The sequence below is a fragment of the Perca flavescens genome, chromosome 12, assembly GCF_004354835.1.
Source record: "Perca flavescens isolate YP-PL-M2 chromosome 12, PFLA_1.0, whole genome shotgun sequence".
NCBI classification, from domain to species: Eukaryota; Metazoa; Chordata; class Actinopteri; order Perciformes; family Percidae; genus Perca; species Perca flavescens.
Window position 1 is genome coordinate 27,831,722 of NC_041342.1, and position 26,420 is coordinate 27,858,141.

The window sequence follows — 26,420 nt, forward strand, 5'->3', positions numbered from 1 at the left end:
ACGGTAGGCCTATAAAATTTATTGCCAACAAGTATTGTTACCACAGAGAAGTAATCTACCAAACACAAATGTCCTTACTTTTTGTGCTAAGTTTATATTTGATATGATGACCGAGCACTTTAGCTGTTAGCTAATGCACACGTTCAAAGATCCTAGGTAATGACGTGCAGGTGTGCAGGCAGGTGGAGACGGGAAAACCCTGAGGACTCGGTCCACTGGCGGACAGGGGAGGAACGGGAACGGCGTGTTGTAGGGAGGGGGATGGAAGTTCATGAGCGGGGCGCTGTTGCTACCACAAGTAGGCTACCCCAAAATTGTACTCAACTGCAAGTACAGTAGGCTACTAAATGTACTTAGACAGTTAGCTACTTTCCACCACTGTGGTGGTGTAACGTTAGTTATATCAGGCAAACCTAAAATTTAACACGTATTCAATGGAATGCTGGTTGTTAGCTAACGTTAGCTAGCAAAATATAACGTTAGCGTACGTATCGTTACAGTAACGTTAGCTATCATTCCTATCTTTATTCAACAATTAATGCGTTCAAATCTCAAATACACAGTGGCAGCCACCGGCATTGTATTACGCTAGCTACTAACGTTGCACATTATAAAATAGACAGCAAGTCCAGAGACAATTAACATTTGGATGTGAGATTTTCTGTGGAGAAACATTTTGTTGTTGGTCCAAATTATGTAGCTAGCAAGTATGTGTCTTGTCCTGCTCTGTCCCGAAGTTTGAGGTAATGTTAACTCCTGCTACTTTTAGTGTAACGTTAGTTGCTTTTTCTTCTTTATTTTAATGTGGATAACGTATGTGACGTTATCTGACATTTCTCAGACTAACAAATATAGCACTTAAAACAAGACAGTTCTCAATGTCAGCGGCAAGATCATTTGCAAACATATTTCCTTTATTTTATTAGCCGCGAGTAATTCAATTAAGCAAGTTGTGATATCAGGATACCACCACATGTAAAATGTCTGTATCCTTGCTTCTACCCTTGTCCTTGCCTTCTGGCATGGCGTTGTATCCTTGAGCACAAAGATAACCTGTGAAATTCCTGCCGGCTGACTGGCACTCATGATTTAGCTAGTGGACAGCTTGGGGACAACCATACATCCATGGGGACAGCATATGACGCAGGCAGAGGGGGGTTTTTATATGGAGAGGAGCAGCAACAGGCGATCAAGCAATTTACTGTACAGACATCTAAAACTGGAAGCAACAGTATAGCCTACTGTAAATCTGTTTCTCTTAGGGCTAGAGCTGGGCAATCTATTGAATATCGTGATATGAGACTGGATATCGTTTTAGATTTTGGATATTGTAATATCGTAATATGGCTTAAGTGTTGTCTTTTCCTGGTTTTAAAGGCTGCATTACAGTAAAGTGATGTCATTTTCTGAACTTACCAGACTGTTGTAACTGTTCTATTATTTGCCTTTACCCACTTAGTCATTATATCCACATTACTGATGACTATTTATCAAAAATCTCACTGTGTAAATATTTTGTGAAAGCACCAATAGTCAACACTACAATGTTGTTGCGGTATTGATATCCAGGTATTTGGTCAAAAATATCGTGATATTTGATTTTCTCCATATCGCCCAGCCTTACTTAGGGCTGATTATACTGAATTAAAATTGATTCTTGCTTTTTAAGTAGGGTAAAACATTGTATCTAATATTGTATTTGTGATTTTCTTGCAGCAACTGGGGAGGAAGGTCAGTAGAGAGAGATACATCTGAAATATAACAGCCCAGACTCTGTAAGTAGGCTATAACTACACACAAACCCTCGTGAACCAGACCAACCAGCTATGAAGTGAACCATATAAGTACCTAACGTCTTTTGCGAGGGGAAGATAGCCACATCCCATACAGAAGGGAGGAACCAATCCGTCTTTTTCTGTCCTGATACTGATACCTGGTCTTTGGGTATCGGCAGATACTGAGTACAGATCCGATATAAGTGTTTAATCAATAAGATGTATGCCTGTGTGAATGTGACTTGGATCATTATTTTATGTGTAAGGCAACACCGATATAAATGTACTGAATTGTTATCTATTATTAAAGTAATAAATTGTGCACCAGCAATTTGGTAAACATCTTCAAAACTACCATTGAAGTGTAAGCCTTTTAAATGAAGCAACAAATTGGTCAAAACTTAAACAAAAACTAAAATTCCAGTATATAATAAACATTAAATTGAATAGATTGGCCCCATTGTCACGATACCCGATTCAGCTATTTGAGTCGGTCGTTATCGGCCGCTGTTTTGGGTTGGTGTATCCAGTTTCCAAAATTACCTTTTTTGACTCACTGGCCAAGGGGACTGGTAGATGAAAAAAATCCACCAGGCCAAGCTCCCATAACAGCAGCACGAATGTACTAAAGGCAGAGAGAGAATCATATTTAAACAGAGGCAGCAGCAGGATGATACCTATGCTTACAATGTAGGTGTGTCGCTGAGCTATTTGATAGAGGAGATCAGCTGATTTGACCAGCTAATGAAAGCAGATGATAAAATAATTGACAGCCCCAGACTGGACAGCAAGGGACAGTGAGTGAGCATGTGTGTAAATACTGAATGCAGATGAGTGGGATTTAAAGAAGGCCTAAGCATGCAAAAGTAAAGTCTTCCTGACAGAACTTATGCTATAGCTTCATTCCAATCAGGAGACCCAAGTGGATGAAGTAAAGATGAATATTTATTAAACAGATGATATGTGATATTTCAGTCTTGGCAGTAAGTCTGGGAGACTGTATACTAAGGGAAGTCTGTCTGCCATGAACAGCAGCAAGATAAGTGCCTATTAGTTTATTAATTAGTCTGCTACGAGGTACAGAGGTTGAAGCCGCACCAGAGCCTACTGCTGCCATCGAACAACGTGACGCCGGAGGCGGTATGAGAGGAGACGTAAACGTAGAAAACGAGCCTTTAGTTTAGCCTTCTGCCAACCATAGTTCATGGCTGCAGCTACTTCAGGTTCTGGTTGTGGTGATGGCGCAGTGGATATGACACATGCCTTTGGTGTGGGAGATCTGGGTTCAATTCCCACTGTGATACATCAACCAATGTGTCCCTGAGCAAAACATTTAACTCCTAGTTACTCCAGAGGCATATAACCTCTGATATACAGTATAGCAATTGTAAGTCGCTTTGGAAAATGTCAGCTAAATGACATGTAATGTAATGATTATGTAGCTAGCTAGAGCCTCTAATCGCATAATCTTATCTAAAAGGACTTTACACATAAAATGGTAATGGTAACTCTCATAGAATTGCCACTATATAACAACATTGGGATAAAATGAATGATTAGTACTGTACAGATTACTGTATGAAGCCATTGCATGCCCGTGCTTGTCTAATGGGAGGGCCTGGACAGAGAGGGGAGAGTGGGACCTGAAGGAATAGGCCTAGGTCTCACTTCTTCAAATTCTGCAGGTTTTTTTGCATTCTGACAAGGACTGTAAATACTAGTACGTCCAGCAAACATTTTTTTCAATAGGTAACCCTTGAACTGAAACTAGCATATTATTTGTAACTCAGTGGCATCTATGATAGAAGATAGACAAAGGATGTTATTCACTAGGTAGGCCCTGATATACCTATACCTTATCAGTGAACCTTGTTTAGCCTAAGTAACAACAGGGCGTTATTTAAAATGTCCTCCATACAGTGGACATGCTGTACATTATGTTGACAATGTGTTTTCCTTCAAACCAGAATCCTGACCTCCTTTACTTAGATTTATCTACTCCAGGCGTTAAAGGAGCACTCAGCCCTCTGGCGAAGGTCCCATTCCCAGCTGTCCATAGTCCTGCTATCCGTGACTTCTGCAATCACATGTACACAGAAGGGAAGGTGTCAGCCAACCTTAAGTGTGAAATCTGAGCCAACTGTGGTTTTAGATGAGGTTTCTATTGTTGGAATACTTGGTATTCACTGAGGGTCACTTGAGGAGGTGTTGAGTGTTGGACCCTGCCTCCCTGTGTCCTTCTCTTGTCTTACCCTTCTTCTGGCCTCCATTCAGACACTGAAGTTAGTGGTTGGTGGATTTGTGCTCAGATCTGGTTAAGACTCTTATAGATAAGAATGTTTTTCTGCTGATGAAGACTGAGCATGGCACATAACAGAAAAACGGAGGAAAAAGGTAGGATTTGAATTACATTATATTTGAATGAATTTAGCAAACTGTTCATTATGTGAAATGTTTTACGTGACATGCCAAATCTGCAATTTATTCACATTAAGTCTAACATTTTCCATGAAATGTTATTGCAATATGTGCAAATGTAGTGATATTGTTGTGAAAGATGTGGAAAATGTAGACACAAGCTTAAGTGGTACTTTTGAAATGCGTCTCCTATAGTGCCAAAAGCTAATAATTATTAGATATTGCATTCTTTATTAGTGAGCTCACTTATATATGCTTATAAGTTTATTGTAATCTGTAATGCATTAATTTGCTGATATGTATCTGTATGGTCACTCACCTGAAAGAGAGCAGAAGTGCTTTTGGTCACAATTTTCCAAACATTTAATGTTTTTCTTTTCTAAAGAATCATAGGCTTCTATTGTGAAACAACACAAGGAATGAGACACCCTTCGCAAGTGTACCTCAATAACAGGTGAGCTTAAAAGAGCATTTGCTGTCCGATTGCCAATCGTATCTGTTATGTTAATGACATTGTAACATGATCATAATAGGTAAATATTCAGACTATTATCTAATAGTCAGATCACATAGATTTTACTATTTAGCACAATCCTTTTTATAACAAATTGCTTTAAAATGCTCATATTATGCTCATTTTCAGGTTCATACTTGTATTTAGAGGTTATATCAGAATAGGTTTACATAATTTAATTTTCAAAAAACACCATATGTTTGTTGTACTGCACATTGCTGCAGCTCCTCTTTTCACACTGTGTGTTGAGCTCTCTGTTTTAGCTACCGAGTGAGGCATCTCACTTCTATTCCTTCATTGTTGGGAGTCGCACATGCGCAGTAGCTAGGTCAGCACCACAAGCCAGTCAGAAGCAGAGTATAAGGGCGTGCCACGCTAGCAGCTAGGCGAGCATTATAACTTGTGTTACAAAGTGACGTACGTTTGTCTCTGAAGTAAAGGCTGGACTACAATAGAGCTGTTTGGAGCAGTTTGTGAACAGTGTTTTCTGTCGGAGATGGTAAGTCCCTTTGGGTGGACTTTGGGCTTTTTCACTTTGTAAACCTATTACATGCACAAAAAAGATATATAGCACAATAATGGAAAGGGAAAAAGCCAAAAAGCATAATATGAGGCCTTAAAACCTTTGTGTTACCCTTCTCACTATGATCTGCAGTTATGACCTGCAGGCTATTTGTGTCCATTAACCTAATTAGGGGTAAAGGCCCATCCACTGCCCCTTAAGTGTTACCAGTATCATACAAGTTTGATCCAATGTACTACTATACGGAGAAGTTATTAAAAAAGACCAAGGAACAGTTTCAGAACTGAGATGCAGATTCATTTTATTCTACTGAACAACTGACATGCTTAGGGAGACACAATATTCAAACATCAGGTGCCTCAGAAGAATCCAGAAGTCATTCCATGAGCTTCACTCCTCGTCATGTCCTTTCTGAAATGAGAAAAAGTAAACAATGTGATTTAAAAAGTAATTTTTTAATGCATTATAATTTGCAATGCTGCAATCATAACCTTTACATATTGTTTATTTACTGTTCTACATAGTAATATGAAGGTTTATACTGTGATTTATATCATACATTATTATATATTTTAAACTTTACTGAAACCCTAACGTGGCTCAAAACTATATGTGCCCAACACAAAAAATGGATAAAAAATAATTGACTATCAAGAACTGACCTTTGAGCCCACATCCCGACTCTTGGCACGTAACTTGTTGACCTGAGACTCGGAGATGTCAGCTCTCTCTTCAGCTTCATCAAGCTCATGTTGAAGCTTACGAAACTTGCTAAGATTATTGTTCGCCTGCTCCTCCTGTAGAACAGAAACACAATAACCTCATTAGTGCCTGACATGTATTTCTGCACTTATAACATGGATTATGTAATGAGACATACTTAAAACCAACTGAACCACTGGCAATAGATATTTTTCAATTACATTTTATATGAAATTATATGAAAGCATTGTGCGTAAAATGATATAAAATGTTCACTGAGAGGATGTTTTTACTGGGCTGTGCAAATCTAATGAAGTTTATCAAGCTCTACCACATAGCTTTTATTGAGCTGGGAATGAGCCATGTTATTGAATATGCACAAACATACTGGGCTTGGACAGGTTTTATACTTTTTTATATTAAAAAACTATTTTATACTAAAATGCTAATACTTACAGCTTCCTCTGCAGCTCTCTTGTAGGATTTGACCTTTAGCTGCAGCTTGTCTACCAGATCTTGCAGACGGGCAATATTCTTGCGATCCTCCTCTGTCTGAAAAAACAAAAAATTTAAAGTTTGAATAGAAATTATGTTTTGTGTTATACAATTTTGTAAATGAATTGTAACTTGCCTGATAGGTCAACTCTTTGATTCGTCTCTCATATTTTCGTATTCCCTTGACAGATTCGCTAGACTTTCTTTGTTCAGCCTCTACTTCAACTTCCAGTTCTCTGATCTGTTGAGGGAATGATTTGAAAATTTAGTTTTCTTTACATAAATATTTTTAAGTAAGCTTTTTGATGAGGAAACGTCATAGTTCTAGGATGTTTTATATTGTCAGATTTTGATGATTTTGTGATTTCATTCGATTGTTCATTTTAAATTATCGACACTCACCCTGGCCTCAAGCTTCTGCACCTGCTTCTTGCCTCCCTTCATGGCGATCTGTTCAGCTTCATCCAGACGGTGCTGCAGGTCTTTGATGGTTTGCTCCATGTTCTTCTTCATACGCTCCAGGTGAGCACTGGTGTCCTGCTCTTTCTTCAGCTCCTCTGCCATCATGGCAGCATCAGTAATGGCCTTCTTGGCCTTTTCCTCAGCGTTTCTGCACTCCTGCACCGCATCTTCTACTTCTGTCTGAAGCTGGGATGTATCAGCCTCCAGCTTCTTCTTTTGGTTTAGGAGACTGGTGTTCTGGTTGAATACAAAACTTGATTATAGAATTTCTCAGTAAAATAACAATAAAAAAGAACGGTGCAATGACCGCATCTCACCTGTGAGTGCAGTAGCTGCACCCTTTCACTAACATCCAGCAGCTCTTGCTCAGCAAGTTTCCGACTTCTCTCAGTTTGCTCCAGAGCAGACCTGAGCTCCTCCACTTCGGCCTGAAGAAGGTTGGTGCGTCTCTCAATGATGGCATTGTTTTCCTTTAGATCATCATTGGCTCGAAGAGCGTCATCAAGCTGGAGCTGAAGGTCCTGGAAATGCGGGAAATTTATTGTGAAGCAAGTTATATAAACTGATAGTGTAATGCAATGTCCAAGGTGTTCTTTTTTTAAATAAATGCTTACTTTTATATGTGTATGAACAGATTTAAGTTGTTTCTGGGCCTCAGCTGCCTGCCTGTTGGCCTGGCTTAGCTGGATCTCCATCTCATTGAGGTCTCCCTCCATCTTCTTCTTCAAACGGAGAGCCTCATTCCTGCTGCGAGTCTCGGCCTCAAGAGAGCTCTGAAGAGTATCCACGATTCGCTGCTGATTTCTCTTTGCTTGTTCCATCTCTTCATCTTTCTCGGCCAACTTGCGATCAAGATCAGCCTTAATCTGGTTGAACTCAAGCTGGGCTCTGAGAATCTTCCCTTCCTCATGCTCCAGTGAGGCCTATCATCAAATATAGAATGAAAATGAAATACATGACTAGTTACACCAAGTACCAAAACAAAGTTCATGAAGTCCACCGTTCAACATTCAAGATACCTCTGCTTCCTCCAGGGCTGTGTGTATCTCAGACTTTTCTTGTTCTAACTGTTTTCGAATCTTCTCAAGCTCATGGATACTCTTTCCACTCTCACCAATTTGCTCAGTGAGGTCAGATATTTCCTCTGAGAAACAAAATGTCACATTATTAATGGTTTGGTCATTAGAAAAAAACTACGATAGAGGTGTAAGCTGGTTTGACCCATACCCTGTAGATTCTTATTCTCTCTCTTCATGGTCTCCAGCTGTTCAAGAGATTCTTCATAAGAGTTCTTCAGTTTGAAGAGCTCAGTGCTCAGAGACCTGGCTTCCTTTTGAGAGCTCTCCAGCTCTGTTTGAGACTCTTCATACTTCTGTTTCCATTCTGCCAAGACCTGAAATATGTATGCTTAAGGTCATTTTACTTTAATTATTTATCTAAAAGAGCAAAAGTGCGAAATGTATTTTAAATGCAACCTTGTCAAAGTTTCTTTGCTTCTTGTCCAGAGCAGCAGCAGCAGCATTAGACCTCTCCACATCCACCATGAGATCTTCAATCTCATTCTGCAGCCTGTGTTTGGTCTTCTCCAGAGACGAACATTTAGCATTCACTGCTTCCACAGCCTCCTCAGCATCCTGCAGCCGCTGAGCCAGCTTCTTTCTGGATGATGATAGAAGTTATCTTGGTTTATTGTTTAAAAGCTTTGCAAAGTTGATCGAGTGAAAATATATTTTACTCACTTGGCATCCTCCAGTTCCTCGGTTCTCTGGATGGCATCAGTTTCGTACTTAGTTCTCCACTGAGCCACCTCAGAGTTGGCCTTGGACATGCCTCGCTGCAATTCACCCTTGGCCTCCTGCTCCTCCTCATACTGCTCCCTGAGCAGGTCACAGTCATGACGAGCAGATTGCACTGCATGGGCTAACGCATTCTTGGCCTAAAATGAAAGCACATCTTGTTGCATCTTTATGTACTACCATCTCTACCAAGTTCTAAAAGCTTGTTGATTGCTACCTTGACTTCTTCCTCTAGTTGTCTTTTAAGGTCTTCAATTTGTTGAGTGTAGGACTGTTTTCCTCTGGTTAGTTGGGACACCAGGGAATCCTTTTCCTCTAGCCGCCTTACAAGTTCACCTAATTTTGATAAAAGAATTAAACTAGTTGTTTATAATATCCAAACAAAACACACAGTTCATATCAAATGTTTACCATTCTCAGTTTGAAGCTTTGCTTTCTGCATGGTGAAGTCATTGATAGTACGCTGTCCCTCGTCTGCCTTTGTTTTGTATTCATTCATCTGGTCTTCCAGAGACCTGCACATTTTCTCCAAATTATTCTGAAAACAAAATACATTAATAATGGCATGTGACCTTCTACAAAAGAAATTAAAAGTTGTCTTAAGCCTAACAAATTACTTATCCGATGAGTAGAAACCTACAATAAATAAATTATTTTACCTTGGCCTTCACAATATTTTCCATATTGGAGACCACATCATCCAGCTCCAGTCTGAGCTCGCTCTTCTCCTTCTCCAGTTTCTGCTTGACTCTCTGCAGGTTGTCAATCTGCTCTCCCAGGTCAGCCACACTGTCAGCTTGTTTCTTCCTGAGTGTGGCAGCAGTGGCTTCATGCTGCAGAGTGGCCTCTTCAAGGTCTCTGCGGAGTTTCTGGAACTCAGCCTCCCTCTTCTTGTTCATCTCAATCTGAGCAGATGTTGCTCCACCAGCCTCCTCCAGCCTCTCACTGATCTCCTCCAGCTCTCTGGCCAAGTCTGCTCTCTGCTTCTCCACCTTGGCTCTGGCAGCTCGCTCTGCCTCAAGCTCTTCCTCCAGCTCTTCAATACGGGCCTAGACCAAAATGAAAGCAAAATATGAAACAGCATTGTATTGCTTTTATTATAATTGTGGTCGTAAAATGTCCTATTCAAGCACCAGGTTATCCAACTTTATTTATTTAAATTATTACCTGTAACTCCTTCAATTTTTTCTGGAGCTGGGCACTCATTGCTTGTTCATCTTCTATTTTACTATTGAGTTGGTTGATTTCAAAATCTTTCCTGTAGATAAAAAATAAAATAATATGGACCAGCTGACACAGTTTGAAATCTATTTGTGTTTTTTACAAGTGCATTTCATATTACTTTTTCAGTCTCTCTTCGAGTTGCTGCTTGTCATTTTCCAGGTCCATGACACTCTCTTGAGCTAACTTTAGGTCTCCCTCAAGCTTCCGTTTTGCCCTCTCAAGGTCCATACGCACTTTCTTCTCTTGCTCAAGGGAGCCTTCGAGCTGTGGGTCGTAATACATAACTTCTTATTCAGTCAATATTTTACATGTTACATACAAATCCATGTAATCTTGTAAATTCTTACATCATCCACTTGCTGCTCCAGCTTAGTCTTGGCCTTAGTCAGAGTGTTGACTTTGTCTTCTTCACTCTGCAGATCATCCAGCGTTTGCTGATGAGCTTCCTGTAAGGCTTTCTTTTCTTTGGTCAACTTAGCTATGATTTCATCCAGAGCAGCCATCTCTTCTGTCATGTTCTTTACCTGTGGCCAGAAGAATTTTGTATCAGGGACTTTAACATGAATGTTATTTGGGACACGCAGACTAATTTCACAGTATTTAGTGTTTGTGGTACCTTGTTCTCTGTGGCATGCTTCTCTTTCTCCACTTTAGCCAGAGTTAACTCTAAATCGTCAATGTCTTTCTTCAGCTCAGAGCACTCATCCTCCAGCTTCCTCTTCTTAGCAGTCAATTCAGAATTCATCTCCTCCTCATCCTCCAGTCTTTCTGTCAGCTCTTTGGCTTTTGCCTCCAGCTGAATCTTGTTTTTGATCAGCCCCTCACATCTTTCTTCAGCATCACAAAGATTATCTTGCTCCTGTTGTAATTTAAAAGGTACAGCATTATACATAGGCAGACTTGATTTTATTTTTATTGTAATCACAGATTTGAACATTTCCAACATACAGATTGAACTTGGAGCTGCAGGTCATTCTTCTCTTGGACAAGAGTGACCATTTTTTTCTTCGAGTTCCTTCCTGCGGGCTTCTGATTTTGCGTAAGCCTCTTTTAGTTTGCCAAACTCTTCCTTCATATTGGCCATCTCCTTCTCGTTCTCTGCTGACTTCAACAGAGGTTTAATCTTGAAGTACATCTTCATCCAGGGCCAATTCTTGACCCCCATGAAGGCACGGATGTTCCACTGGATCACAAGTAGTGCATCCCTGCCAACAGCAGATCATTGTCTTTAAAGTTGTCTCCATCAGGTAAAATCCATTTCTTTTACTTTTTTTTTTTTTTTTTTTTGACCCAACAAAACAGAACATGTCAGAAGAGCAACGTAAACGTACTATATGCTCAAATAACATACACACCTTTCCGATACCGTTGTCCCAGCATGGACGTATAGAAAACAAAACAAAAATTCAGTTTTAACCTGATTGCAAAGAATGTCCTTTTCAATACAGCCTAAATAGATTCATCTCCCCCACTATGCTTTTCTGTGTTTGATATTTATTTATTTATTTGGTTTGTGTATGTAAGACATTAGAGTACATGTGCATTTTAAGGTACTGTGTTTTGTCAAAGGATATCGTTTATAAATCTTTGATAGATGGATAGAGTTTTTCCTTATCGCATTAAGGGTCTAAGGATAGAGAGTGTTGAATGCTGTACAGATTGTAAAGTCCCTTGAGTCAAATTTGTGATTTGTGACATTGGGCTATATGAATAAAAGTTACCTGTTTTGACATTCAAAGTTTGGCCATGTTGTGAGCAGTTACCTGCGTTCAACAATCTTCTGGAATTCAATTCTTGCCAGAAGGCCTCGCGACCGGGCTTGGATGCCAGTAATGATTAGTGCTAGTCGGTCATCTCGCATCTCCTCTAGCAGACCCAGCAGTCCAGCTTTGAAGAACACCTTTATTCATAGAGCAGATTGGATAGTCAGTAATAATATGTATTTTATACAAATCCATTTTCTATATATAATACTGACCTTTGTGTGCCCCAGCTTGTACTGGGTGTGGTCAATATCCAGTGAACCCAAAAGTTTCTCGGCAGCCTTCTTGTTGTCGATAAACTGTCCCTCAGGAATGGCATTAGGGTTCAAAATACGGTATCTGACACAAATCCAACAGATAAAATGTTTTTCCACATTGTGAAAGATATATATAAAAAATGTAAGACAATCATTTGATTTATTTGGTAGATTTAAATTTGGGATTGTCCATCACATGCAAACCTCTGTTTGAAATCTCCATAGAGGATCCTGTTGGGGAAGCCCTTTCTGCAGATTCTGATGCCTTCCAGCACACCGTTACAGCGCAGCTGGTGCATCACCAGAGGGTTCTCCATGGCCCCAGGAGTTTTGGTCTCATTGGGGATGAGGCAGCGAACAAAGTGAGGGTGAGTAGACCTCAAGTTGGTCATCAGCTTGTTCAGGTTCTCCTGCAAGTTTTTAACACAACTTTATACATTTTGTTATCATTGTGTTTGACACAATAACTTTTAAAAGATTGGGTTGTAAATTTAAATGTATGCCCAACTTATTAAATTCAGTAATTGTGTCACAGCCTTGGGAAAGTAGGCTGTGTACTACACACTACTGTGGGTAAATTATTAGCCTGAGTAAGTTGTCTGTCTTGGTTAGCTTAGACCATAGATATAGAACTATTCTATATCTATGGCTTAGACCATCTTTTCATCAATCCTGTTTTACAATGGCCATGTACCTACATATGATGCGTTCATAACTACACCCTTTCAAGCTTAGACCCATAACCACAATTTAAAAAACTTTAATGAAAAAAACAAATATTTTACCCTGTGCAAGGCAGACACAGTTTGGAAGGATGAACCCTTCTTCTTGCCACCTCCTCCTTTGCCGCCCTTTCCACCTTCAGCTGAATAAACAAATGTACAAATTGTTAGATTACATTAACAGACACAGGTATACATTATTCAATCTTGTATTAACGCTATGATAAAATATTGACTGTGTTTGTTAATGCAGTACTACATTCAGTTTATTCTTACCTGAATCTGCTCCAGCATAATTTGCGAAGAGGACAGATAACAGCTTGAGATTAGACTTCTGAAAGAGTCCTACAACGGTCTCATTCAGAGGATCCTTGTTCTTCACCAGCCAGTTGTTGATATTATAATCAACAGTTCCAGCATAGTGAACCAGGGAGAAATGGGCCTCTGGTTTCCCTTTAACAACTCTGGGCTTCTGGAAGTTGTTAGATTTCCCCAGGTGATTGTCATAGAGCTTAGTTTTAAAGGTGGTATCAGAGGCTTTGGGGAACATGCACTCCTCTTCAAGGATGGACATGATACCCATAGGCTGAGAAGAATATAATTAAGAAAGTAAAGATATATGTTTTCATGTTGTTTAAGACGAGCACAATAAGTACATGTGAGGGTTCAGGAAAGAACGTAATGGAATTACTTTGGCTCATGTGGCTCTTTTTGATGATTTGCATAAGTAAACTTAAAAACTCACCTTTTCAATCAGGTCAATGCAGGCCTGCAAGTCCATACCAAAATCTATGAAAATCCATTCAATGCCCTCTTTCTTGTACTCTTCCTGCTCCAGCACAAACATGTGGTGGTTGAAAAACTGTTGCAGTTTTTCATTGGTGAAGTTGATACACAGCTGCTCAAAGGTGTTGAACTATAACAACATTGATCGTAAGCAGAAATTAACTTGGGCATGAAAATGTTAAGCAAATGTGTTATTTATGTCTTATTAGCTTTGGATTCTGTTCTAAACTCACATCAAAGATCTCAAATCCAGCAATGTCCAGCACACCGATAAAGTACTGGCGAGGCTGCTTGGTGTCCAGGGATTGATTAATTCTCACCACCATCCACAGAAACATCTTCTCATACACTGATTTAGACAGTGCACTTATAGCATAGTACACCTTTGGGATCAATCAGTAATCATTAATATCTTTAAAAATCTTTATCCTGAAAACGTTTCCTTCAAGTCATTACCTGAGAAACATTTTGTCCCTTGGTGACCCACTCGTTTCCTACTTTGACTCTTGGGTGACAGAGACCTTTTATGAGGTCCGCAGAGTTCAGGCACATTAGATATGCAATTTTGTCAGCAACTGAAAATGTGAAAATATACATTAGTCTCTGCCTCTTCAATCAGTAATTAGGCATGCTCTTTTAGCTACTTTCTCTTAAGAGTTCTTTGACACATTAAAGTATAGACTGTGACAAACATGGTTGAACATAACAAGGTGGGAATATATTGTCAGATGTGTAAAAAAGTGCTTTTATTTGATACAGTCACAATTTTACGCTGGATTTTAATAAGCTGCCTTTTTTCAACTGCAACTCCAATGTATTTGTCACATGCAGTGTAACCACAACATTGTGATGATGGTGTATTGTTTTTGCTAACAATTTGTTCTGGGTTTTGGTGGTGTTGTATCAAAATCCCTGTAGTCATACAGAGATGTATAACAAAGTAGGTTATAGGAAAATCCCCTTTTAATTTGCAATGGGTAATTTAAATATAGCACTTCTGTGTACACAGGGGAATATTGGAGGCAAGTTTGTAAGTGTGTCCTCTCTTTGGCTACCGCTCAGCAAAAATTGACTAGCAGAGCAGTGAACATCCGGGCACTTTCATCACTCTCAGTGGACTTCACTCATACCACCATAGGGAATGAATTATATTGCTCTGCTCTGCTGCCTTTGAAGCTGCCTGTGAAAACCCAGTGTTACAATAGCTATTCAAGACATTACTTTACATTTACTTTTTCTCTGAAATGACCATAAAGTTGATTCAATACCTTTCTAAAACAGTTTAAACAAAAACTTAAAATTATAATCTTCATAAAGGTGTGATTTATTGGAAGACTGTTGTATTAATCTGCATTAGTTTTAGTTAAATGTACCTAATAAACTTTAGTATGTTAAAACCTAGAAAGTTGACAGTTTTATTTCATCAAATTAGAATTATGTGTTAAGTACTGTTAAAAATGCTGGATCTGCCCTGTGCCAAATCTGTTGTAATAATAATACCCATCTACATATGACAACCTCACTTACCTTCAGTGCCATCAGCTTCCGCCTGCTCTTCCCGCTGCTTCTGCTTAAACTTCATGTTACCATAGTGCATGATGGCACCAGTCAGCTTGTAAATACTGCACTTCTCTTCTTGAGTGAATCCCAGCACATCAAAGGCTTCCTGAATGAAATATAAAAAGCATTTTTGGTATTTCCTTATTTTGTTCTAAATTGTTTTTTTTTCAAAATTTGTTTAAACATGTTTGCTGATGTGAATCTAAGATTCAGCTCACATCAGTGGCCATCAGCTCCTCAGAATCATTGATAGAGGCTACTGTTGTCTCTCCTTGGGAGATGAAGGCGTAGTCATAGGGGTTGTTGGTGATAAGCAACATGTCTGAAAATATATTTTTAAAATATGAAGCAATGCATGATACAGTACACTAATAATCATATTTATTACATGTATATTGTCCACTTACCCATAAGCTCAGGCTTTGCCTGAGACAAGATCTGGTAGAAAATATGGTAGTCCCTCTCAGCTTTGAGCTGGTAGGTCACACGAGACTTTTCCAAAAGGTCTGTCAAAGGTATATTATATGTTATGTTATTGTGTTCCGGTATAAAATAATTTGCTATAGGTGTAGGTTTAACTAATAAGGGACATTATACCACTCCTTGATGCAACAATACAATTTCCCTGGTTTGTAGACAAATAACACATTTTCTAAAACTAAATAGTTAGAGCTGCCACATTTTAATGTGATCAAACATTATTTCATTACTTTTAATAATGAATCTGTCCATCTGAGTCTATATGTTTCCCCTGTATCTAATTTCCTATATGTAGATTAGACAACGGGAGACTCAAAATGGTTAAAATGTGACTTCAAAATGGAGACAGTGTACCCTGCCTATCACATGCGGGGATTGACACCACAATGCATCCCTACAATAAATATGTGCCCTAGAAAATGGATGTATGGATGGATTTAGTTTTACTTACAAGTCTCAATGTCAGCAGAGGCCAGCTTTCCTCGGTTGTCAAAATGAATTCTGATGAATTTACCCTAAGATGAAAATAAGTGTTAATTTATATTTCTAATATTTAACATAATCTCTCAATGATAATCAAGTAGCCTCATTGCCGTCACACCAACTCACAAATCTCGAGGAGTTGTCATTCCTGATGGTCTTGGCATTCCCAAAGGCCTCCAGAGCAGGGTTAGCCTGGATGATTTGATCCTCCAGCGTACCCTGATTTTGTCATACAAATATATAAACTGCAGGTTTACTGCCAATTTAGAAAAGGCTTTTAAACAAAGAACCTTTATTTGGTTTTCTAAATGTTATATCATTATAATGATATAGGCATGTAAAGAATGGGTATTTAGGAAAGGTCAGTGCAGGAGGAAAACCGCATACAAAATGATGGAACAATTTACATTTTTTAATTACAGTGTTCCATGTTGTCGTATCTGGCAGTTTTAGTGTTGAACTAACTGATTTATCATTTATATTTCGGTTGTATCATAATGAGAAATAAGTTTGTAATACAACCTTCTTTTCAGCAGCCTGATCTTTCTTCGCACTCGGAGCAGCAGCGATGCTGGCAAAGTACTGAATGACACGCTTGGTGTTGACAGTCTTTCCAGCACCGGATTCTCCACTGAGTTGAAGAGAGACAGAAGGTTTTAGACCAAGACCTATGACCCTTAACTACTTAAGGGATTTTTGGCCTGTGTGACTTACGTGATAAGGATTGACTGGTTTTCTCTGTCTGTCAGCAAGAGAGATTTTCAAAGTATTAGTAAAAAATAAAATGACGTCAGCGTTGAATATTTAAAGAAAATGAGGCTAAAATAGAATATTTACCTGACAGCATGTACTGGTAGCCATTGTCAGAGATGGAGAAAATATGGGGAGGAGCTTCAGACCTCTTCTTTCCTCTATAGGCAACAACCACCTCTTGGTTGTAGACTGGCAGCCACTTGTAGGGGTTGACAGTCACACAGAAGAGCCCAGAGTAGGTCTGTTGTAGTAAGCGAAGGGCAACAGATAGTAAAATGATAAGATATGTGTTACCTTGTCATAATGATGATGCTTATTAAACAGTGCTTTATCAATGGGTAGGTTAGGTTTTATGTTACGCTTTATTGTCTTACATAGATCATCCATGCTGCATAACGCTCTTTGAGGTTAAACAGCACCGCGGGCTCATGGAGGAAGGTGAACATCGCCATGTCTTCAATTTTATCAAACTTTGGCGGGTTTTGAGGGTGTACATCACACTCCTTCACTGTCACAGTCTGCAGCCAGAGATAACAGTCTTAAACAAAGTTCAAGACTTGTATTGGCATACATTTGAACTTAAATGAATTGATACTGTATGGTGTACAAACCTTGTCATATTCAGTCAGAACAGTGACTTTCTCACCGTCACGACTAGTGACGGTTCCCTTTACGTACTCAACCTCAGGGTCAGGAACGAAGCACTCCTTCTTTATGTCAAATGGACGAGTTTGGGCTTCTAGACGCTCTTTGTCTGACTTCCTAAGAAAAGGAGCAGCGGGCCCAAACTCTGCCATGGCGGCGTCACCCATTTTTCAACCTTTTGAGAATAAAATATATTTTACAACCTGTGGATTTCTTTGCAAACTCATGTATGAACCATTACTCATTCACATGAGACCCATGGAAATCTAGACAAACGGCATAATTAAAAAATAAACTTGACATAATGAACAGACACAAGTTTTGTATATCCCCATACAAAAAACTATATTTACAATCATTGGTCATACTATCATTGGTGTACTATTTATAACCTATCATCCTTTACTCTTTTTTTATTAAACAAAACTACACAAATAAAGGTTAAATGGATGTGCCTTTAACATTAGAGTTATAGAGACAGGCACAGGTCCTTTACAAATTGGATGTGTAAGGCCTTTTGTATGCAATAACAACCCCAAAAAGAAAAGCAAGATGCTTTAGGGTTAACTGTTGTCACTACAATGTAGCTGTGAATTTTACCTAAAGTGTTTCACTCCACAGGAAATTGGGATCTGCGGTATTTCTATTAAGTAGACAGAAGAAAACCAAATCTCATATTACGTCATTATTTAATTAAGACAAATTAAGTGACAAGTAAAAAAAATTAAAACAAATCCCAGTGATACAATTTTAACAAATGTTTTCACCCAAAATGTATCACTAAGCTTTACAAAATGTAGCATGCAGCAAAAGTGTCTATATATATATAGCTGGGAGTGATTTTAACATCTTACACAAACAACGTATCAGTTTCTCAATTATGTGGATGTTTTTCTTACCTTGACCGTCAACCTTTGTCAAGTGAAATGATGGATCCAGTAGCTGACACCAGGCTGCCTCTCCATTAATAAAGGTTGTTCGGCAACCAAATATGGGGATGCATATCAGAGAAATGGCATCCAGGTTGCCTATTACAAAAAGCTTTCTCCAAATTAGGTAGAGCCTAGGGCTGCTATTTATTGCTGCCACCTTGTGATCAACAAACTATATGCTGGACTGGACCTGAGAAAGAAAGGGGAAGGCCGGAGGTGGGGGAGCATGGACAAGCTGCTGCAATCTATCATGTCATTCTCTTTTGTCCTAGTAATTTGTATGAAACCGCTTTGACATGACGATCAACATCAGATTGGGTTATAAAATAATATATATTTTTTAATTATTTTGAAAATTTTAATTAATTAGGGTAATGCTGGACATTTGTTAATTTGAAGTTCCACTGCTTTTTGATATACATAAAGTAATGCTTGACGAACTTTTAAGGGCATGATTATTGTGAAGTAGAAAATCCCTTTCCATCTACAACACATGTTGATAATGTTAAATGAATCCTGATTTAAATAAATGTTCTGTATCAATACATGATTAAGACATGATAGGACTACTGCATGCTCCATAACAGTGTAAAATATTGTTATTTGTTTCTTAGAAGTTAGAGCCACTTTTCGCCTAGATGATGTATGTCTGTCATTTATGGCAGACGCATTTTATCATGGACTGTGCCTCCATATTCTATAACTATACTATACTACTACATATACTATATTATAACTAAATAAAGTAGGCTAGCAGGCTCGCAGGATTTATGGGACATCAAACATTTCAATCTAAAGTTCAACAATAGTCTGTCAAGTGATAGGGTGTGAAATACATTTCAAGAGGGAGAATAAAGAGCTTCAGCTGTTTACAGATAGGCAAGACAAGGCCAAGGTCACAGCTGTGACATCCCTTTCTTATCACTCACCACTGTTTACAGATATATGCATGTCTAACCCTGGTCACTTGGCATTGTTTTCTTTTCTTTACCAGCAATAGAACTATTCAGACACAATGCAATCAAACACATGTCATATTACATACAATTTAAGTTCCTTGAGCTGACCTTTTTGACACTTTTCAATGACCTGGACCAGGTATGGCAAACATACTGTATGAGCTTTGATACCCAATAAAGATTGTCAGTGAGACTATAGAAATAGTTGGGGGGTGGTTTAAACACTAAAAGTGCTCTCCAAGGATGCCAATACAGATGCCATCTGCAATACCCACAGTCCCTTCAGTTCATGCAGTAATCTAGGCAACTGAATGTGGCGAGGAAAATACGCTGTCTCTTTATCCTCGCCTGTGTCTTTCTGCACTGTTTGAGGAAGCAAGACGGTTTGCTAAGGGACTGTTCATTATTTATTTTAGGGGCCACCGGAGGAGTTTTGGGGTCTTTAGTCAAAATAGACCTGACCCTCCCTTCACCAGCAATACATTTTGGACGACCCTCCAAAATGATATGGAAAAAAGGATGACCCTCCCCAACACTTAATTGATGCCTTCTGTGCTGGTTTGCGCTTGGCAAAGATGCACAGATACCCATTGGTTTTTAACAACCAGGGGTCTCATTTATAAAACTGTGCGTAGGATCCTTTACTATAAGTGTACATACGTACGCCCAAAAGCCCAAAATGGTGTACGCCAAAAAAAAGTCTGATTTATAAAGCCATGTGTACGCACACCTGTAAGCAATGTTTTCCTCTTATAAATCACAGATTACCTACAAGTGTGTGTACGTGGATCAGCCTCTTATCCTGCCCTGTACACACCCATTTTTAACCATAAATAGTCAATGCAAAGCACCTCGTGAACGCTGATAAGTATGTTAATGACCCTGGCAGTTGTTCTTTCGTTACACCGAATCATGCCGAATCATGACGACTGGAGGAGAAAAAGCAAAAAACCTCTCAGACGCTCGGGAATTGCTGCTCATTGAATTATAATTTCGGCCAGTGTAGGGAAACCGGATCTATACTACCTTTATTAATAATATCTTCCAAAACGGCAGGCATTAAGGCACTCGGGGACAGCTTCCATATATCAGACCTATATGATAAGATTTAACAGAACTATATATTATATCCAAACAAGCCTTAATGATAAAGGTGAAGATTATATATATTATTTATATATAAAAAAAAACATTTAGCTGTCTGACATTTCCCTCAGGAAACAGCCGGTGGCCCCCTTAGTGGCGAAGACCTGTATTTGGACTGGGATGGCACGGTTCCGGCGCATTGCCCTCTCTACTGGACCCAATTCAGTACATAGATCCAAGAGCACAGCTTTAGGGAATTTAAATTGACATCGTAATGGTCCCTGAAGTCTCTTTTTCTCCTGATACTTCCATTAGCGTAGTCCTCTGTAGAGCCAGCAGTGCCATCGTGCAGCATTATGCACGGGTTCACCGCAGTATTTATATGTTTACAACAATTTGTGATTGTTAACACCTTGCCAAAATCACAGCATCAACTAGTGGTATCCCTCACTCTGAGATACAATTTGAAGACGAAATAAAGTGTAATAGGCAAACACACTTTTCTTCATGCAGGTTTTGTCACAAACAGTATTAAAGTTCGGACTGATAATGAGGACATTAAGGGTAACGATTGCGCGAGAGCTTAACGGCTGTATTTTCAGACTTTGATATTTGATGATATATGCACAGTTTTAAAGACAGATATTTAGTTATTTACACTGTATTCTGCAGTTATCTAATGGTAGGGTATTTTATGCTATCCTGTATTCCATGCAGTCGGGCCATCTCCTCCTCCTGCGCTCCGTAGCTGACAATGTGACGGCGAGACAGCGCCGATTAAACATTAAGAACACATTTTTATTTAAGATTTGAGTTTGATTTTACAAGGTGTTTATGGAACAGTTATCACTCAGTACAAGCGCAAATCACACTGCTGGACTTCATCTTCATGGTAATGTGGATAATATGCAGTGAAAGAATGTGCGTGAGGCATCAATACTAGAAAATATTACGAGTAATCTTATTCCCATTTACTCTCTGCAGTCTGACTTCAGTTCACCACCTCACCATCTGCGTCGCCAATTCCTATTTTGTCTCCAAAATGTGCGTACGCATGGTTCAGAGTTTGTGTGGAGGACCGTACATTCTCCCGTCAAGTTTGTTTTTTATAAATCACAACGTTTGCGTGGTAAGTGGCGTACGCACATTTTCAGCCCCGTTTTGTGCGTATGCCATGTTTATAAATGAGACCCCTGGACATACGTGATTTTTTATTCAATGCGGCTGCAGTGTGAACAACCAAGGCGGATTTGATGCGACTTTTACCTCAATAATCCTCGCTGCGCCCTCTCTCTCCTTGGGGAGGGGCGGGGCCCCCTGCTCCCAGTGCGGCTGTCAACCTGTGTGGACTGTCCTCAGTGTGCCCCAACTGCGTTGTGTCACCAGGGCTGGGATCAGCTCACGTAAAAAGGCGATGTCGGCAACCCACCCGACCCATCTGTAAACACGGACCAAGGAGTTTAATGTGCTCGCAAGTCAGAGGGTCGCCCCGTGGCGCAATGAAAGTGAGGGCCGGCGTGCACCGGCTGAGGTTGGGATCCCGGTCCCTTGGGGTCTGGCGCACCACCGGCCCGTCTCACCCGCACACAACAGCGTGCTGCGTCTGATGTCATTGTTATTGTTCTTTTGCGCATGCGGGTCCCTTCAAAACCGCAAACAGTTCACACTGTAATCTGACATAGGCCACGTTAAAAGGTAATGTGAACAGCCAAACAAAAAATCAGATCTGTGCAAAAAATCAGAATTAGGCATTAAGACTTGCGGTGTGAACGTAGCCTAAACATCTGCATTCTCATCTTCTTCAACACTGGTTGCTATGGACTCGTCACTAGGCTTCCTCAGTCATTGTATATTTTAGCATAGCTAAAGCTGCCGAAGCTGAACGTTATCCAAAACTCCATTTCTCAGACGAGTGTTAATTTGGGAGCTTGCATGCTACCACTCCTTCCTTCTCAAATGCCTTGAAAAGGCTGTCGTTTGCACAATTTCATGAGTAATCACCGGGGCTGAAAGGATATTTGAGTCGGGTATGGCTGCAGCCTGGAGACCCTCCGTCTCATGCCTTCCCGGCTGGTGCTGTCCACGGCGCAAGCTTTGACTTTTCAAAATAAAAGCTTGCGTTTTATTGCGTTATTTTTTCAGCAGATGTCTTAGTTACAACTTGATGGAGCTAGCAAAGCAGTTTTGTGTTAATATGTGCGAGCAGGATTTATTCAGTTTGGGAAATCCCATGGTCTCTAAAGCTACAGCTCAAATTGTCTGGCTGACTAAACAAGGAGGGACCCATCTGCTAGTGATAAGGGCCGAGACTAAGAGAGCTACATGGAGCTACGTGGATAAATATGCACCAACCAAGCCACTTTGAAATTTTGCTGTTCTCATGAATACAAAAGTTGGGTCACCCTCCCCCTAGACTAAAATAAATTGGTTGACCCTCCCATCAACAAAGAATAAAAAGACATGACCCTCCCCTATTTTCCTCCGGTGGTCCATTCCATAAATACCGAACGGTCCCTAACTAAAGTTCCTCATGTAGGGAGTTCTCATGGAAATTGCCCAGTTTGCTTTCGTAAAGAGGCAGGCAGTGGGAAAAATCTAATGTACCTGAGGAGTGCAGACAGTGGCTAGGGTCATAGGGCACAAGCAAATCTCTTTTAGTACAAGTTTAAAATCAATTTTATATCAAGGTAGCCAGTGTAGTGTTGCAAGGATTGGAGTGATATGGTCTTTTCTCTTTGAATTGGTTAAAAGTCTGGCAGCTGATTTTTAAGCGGAAGAATCAAGCCGTGATTTGAGGAAAGCATGGATTACTTTTTCAAGGTCTGCTTGAGATAACAACTTTTGTAATTTTTCTACGTTTGAGAAAGCATGATTGTACTACGTTCGGGATTTATAAATCAAACAAAGTCAAAAAGCTCGTAGTCATAAATCAGACCCAAATTGCCGGTGGAGCGCTTGACATTCCAATGTGTAGGAATTTCTCCCATCTAGCGTTGAGATCATATATCGCAATCAACTCTCTTGCACCACGCAGTTCAAAGTATGTATTACAGCTACGGTAGCCTTCATGCTTCAAAAAGCCGGTCTCTTGCTCTTTTTAATATCCTTTTTCTTTTTCTGGGCGACGAAGAAGACTCCTGTTCCTGAAATTTGGATTTTGAATATGTGTGGTCCTCCATGTTTCCTTATTCAGACTTGCCGGGGCCGGGAAGCTACGATACCCATTAGCAGCATTAGCAGCACCTGTGAGTTTTTCATGTGACAGCGAAAAGGCAGAGCAGTCTGTCCTGTATGTCTGTATGGCTAACGTATTTCAAGATGGCGCATGAATATGGAGCGTCTATCCCAGTTCATGCAAACGCAAATGTAAAATGTCAAGCCAATAGGAATACTTTGAGGAAATTGATGGTGCTGGTAAATACTCATGAAAACGGACAAGTCTGTGAATGGGCAACACAGATTTTGATAATGAACAACTAAGCACACTGGACCTTTAAAGGACAGGTTCCCAAGATTATTTTTAAATTGCAGTTGTGTGTCGTCCGCATAACAGTGGAAATTAATATTATGTCAGACCTAAAAGAAAGCATGTGAAACAAAAAAATAGTATAGGGCCAATAATTCCACAGTTTACAAGGTGATTTATGAGGATATTGTGGTTGTACGTATCAAATGCAGAACTCAACTTAAGGAGAAACTAAATTTAACAAGCCCCAGAATCAGCGGCAAGCGGCTAATAATTAGCAACCTTAATAAGAGTTGTTTCTGTGCTGCAATTTTTCTTTCCTTTTTTTCTTTTACCTTTCTTTTTTTACAGGCAAATCATTAAGAACAAGTTGTTATTGACAATGGCGGCCTGATTGATATTGCTAAAAAATATTGTTGCTATTCATTTGTCATATAAATTGATAGGCAACAGACTTTTCTAAACTTTGAGATACAAATGGTAGGTTTGAAATTGATCTAAAATTGTTTAAAACAAAAGGGTTGAGTGTAGGTTTCTTCAGCAGAGGTTGAGTCAAACTATTGCATTTTTAAAACTGGATGGACCAGAGCCAGGAGACAATGAGCAGTTAATATTGGAGAGCTTATGTGGCCCAACTGTCTGAAATACCTTTCAGAAATCTATAGGGACATTATCCAGTTGTCAGGTGGATGAGTTTCATTCTAATTCTATGGGTGAAATTGACTTAAAGTGAGATATACTGGCAGAAAGTAGGATAAGAGAGATTTCCAGTCACATGTGTGATATTAAGCCTAATGTTGTCTAATGTATCTACAAAATGGTGAACTGCTTATAGTACATTTGTCAGTGGACGCTTCCATGTGCTCGCTGGGGAGGTTTGACCAATTTGTTGGTCGCCTGAAACAAAACCCTGGGATTATGGCAGCTGCTAGCAAATCAAATTAGAGAATTAGAACTACCTTGGTTATTTAACTAAACACTGATAGTGATGGCATTATGTTTTGCTTGTTTCATTTTGATAGAAACCAGGCAGAGGCAGTTAAAAACATTTCGGAGAAATTTCTGGCTAACTTGGAATTAAAAGGCCCAGAGCGGATACAGGTAGATGGCCTATGGACCGGAAGCAAGAGCTAGGTGTGGAAAACCACAGCCTTGTGATCTAAGACAATAAAGTCTAGCAATTCAATTAGGGCCGGGACTCGATTAAAAAAATTAATCTAATTAATTACAGGCTTTGTAATTAATTAATCGAAATTAATCGCATTTTAATTCCATAAATATTTGACCTGAGAACAGTGAGAAGTAATTTTTTTCACATGGATTTTTAGTATACCATTGAATAATGACTGAATACATAAGCTTAAGCAACACAATATTGTTTATTTTTGTTCAACCAAGTCCAGCAGACCAGTGCAATTTTTGCCATTAAGTGTAGCAATAGCATATTTAGAAATATAGTACATTTCAGAAATTCAGGTAACCTATAGGTAGGTAGACCTTCTGTAAACTATGTTTTTTTAAGTAAAACACAATACTTTCAAGTACATTCAGACTTAGTTACCCTTGTCCTTAAACCAGTCATCTGGTGGAGTTTGGGTTGGGTGTGGGTCCTTGTACTCGGAGTCGGGCTAACGTCCACGCTAGCTGCTAAATTTTTTGCGTTGAGGTGATACTTGAGGCTCGATGTGCTGCGGTGATATGCAAATTCCTTGTTGCATAGCTTGCACACAACCATGCTCTAATCGATGCTTCCATCCGTTTGTTTTTTATAACAAAATTTCCCATCCACGGAGCCAACCAAAGCGGTCTCGTCAGCTTCTTCGCTCATGTTCACTGTGGTTTGTTGTTGTCTAAAGCATTGACATATATAAAAGGTCTGAAGTCATGAACGCTAGTTGGTGCTCCAGTATAATCGGTCCGCCGAAACTCATCCTGTGTGAAACGTCCCGCGGTGCAAAAATAAGTGTGATTAAAATGCGTAAAAAATGTTTAACGTGTTATTTTTTGTGTAATTAATTAACGCATTAAAGTCTGTAATTAATTAATCTTAATTAACGTGTTAAAGTCCCGGCTCTAAATTCAATATTATTTAGAGAAATGCCATAGGTACCTTATTATTTGTTGGATTTTTAACAGAATTTTTAAGGTTAAAAGACTCAAAAAAGATGAAAAAAATTTGCAGTATAGGCATACATGGAGGGGCAACAACAAATTTGTACATTGAGAACTCTATCATATTTGGCCATAATAAATGACTTAAGCTTATTATTGAATAAAACCAGTCTGTACTCTATTACTAGTATTTAGCAAACATTACGTGGATTTTGTTGCTGTGTTTTCTGCAACAGTTTCTTTGTGTCTCCCAGTGGCACAGATGAGCAAATTTTATATCTTATGTTTGTTTTTGTTTTTAAATAAGTATGATTGATTATAATAAATAAAAACCTACATATACAACATATGTTGTGCACTGAAACAAATTCAAATTGTTGAGACCTATACTCGCATATCCAAAAGTTGCCTGCTGCATGTGCCCTTGTCCTGCTTCTGTTGGCATGGCATTGTTTTCTTCTGTATCCTTGAGCACAAAGATAACTTGTGAAATTCCTGCTGGCTGCC

General features: G+C 39.3%; 1 pseudogene; it reads right to left on the reverse strand.

Annotated features, from left to right (window-relative positions):
- Window positions 1-5,514: 5,514 nt before the first annotated feature.
- LOC114564830 (myosin-7-like) lies at window positions 5,515-18,321 on the reverse strand (annotated as a pseudogene).
- Between the last annotated feature and the right edge of the window lie 8,099 nt (window positions 18,322-26,420).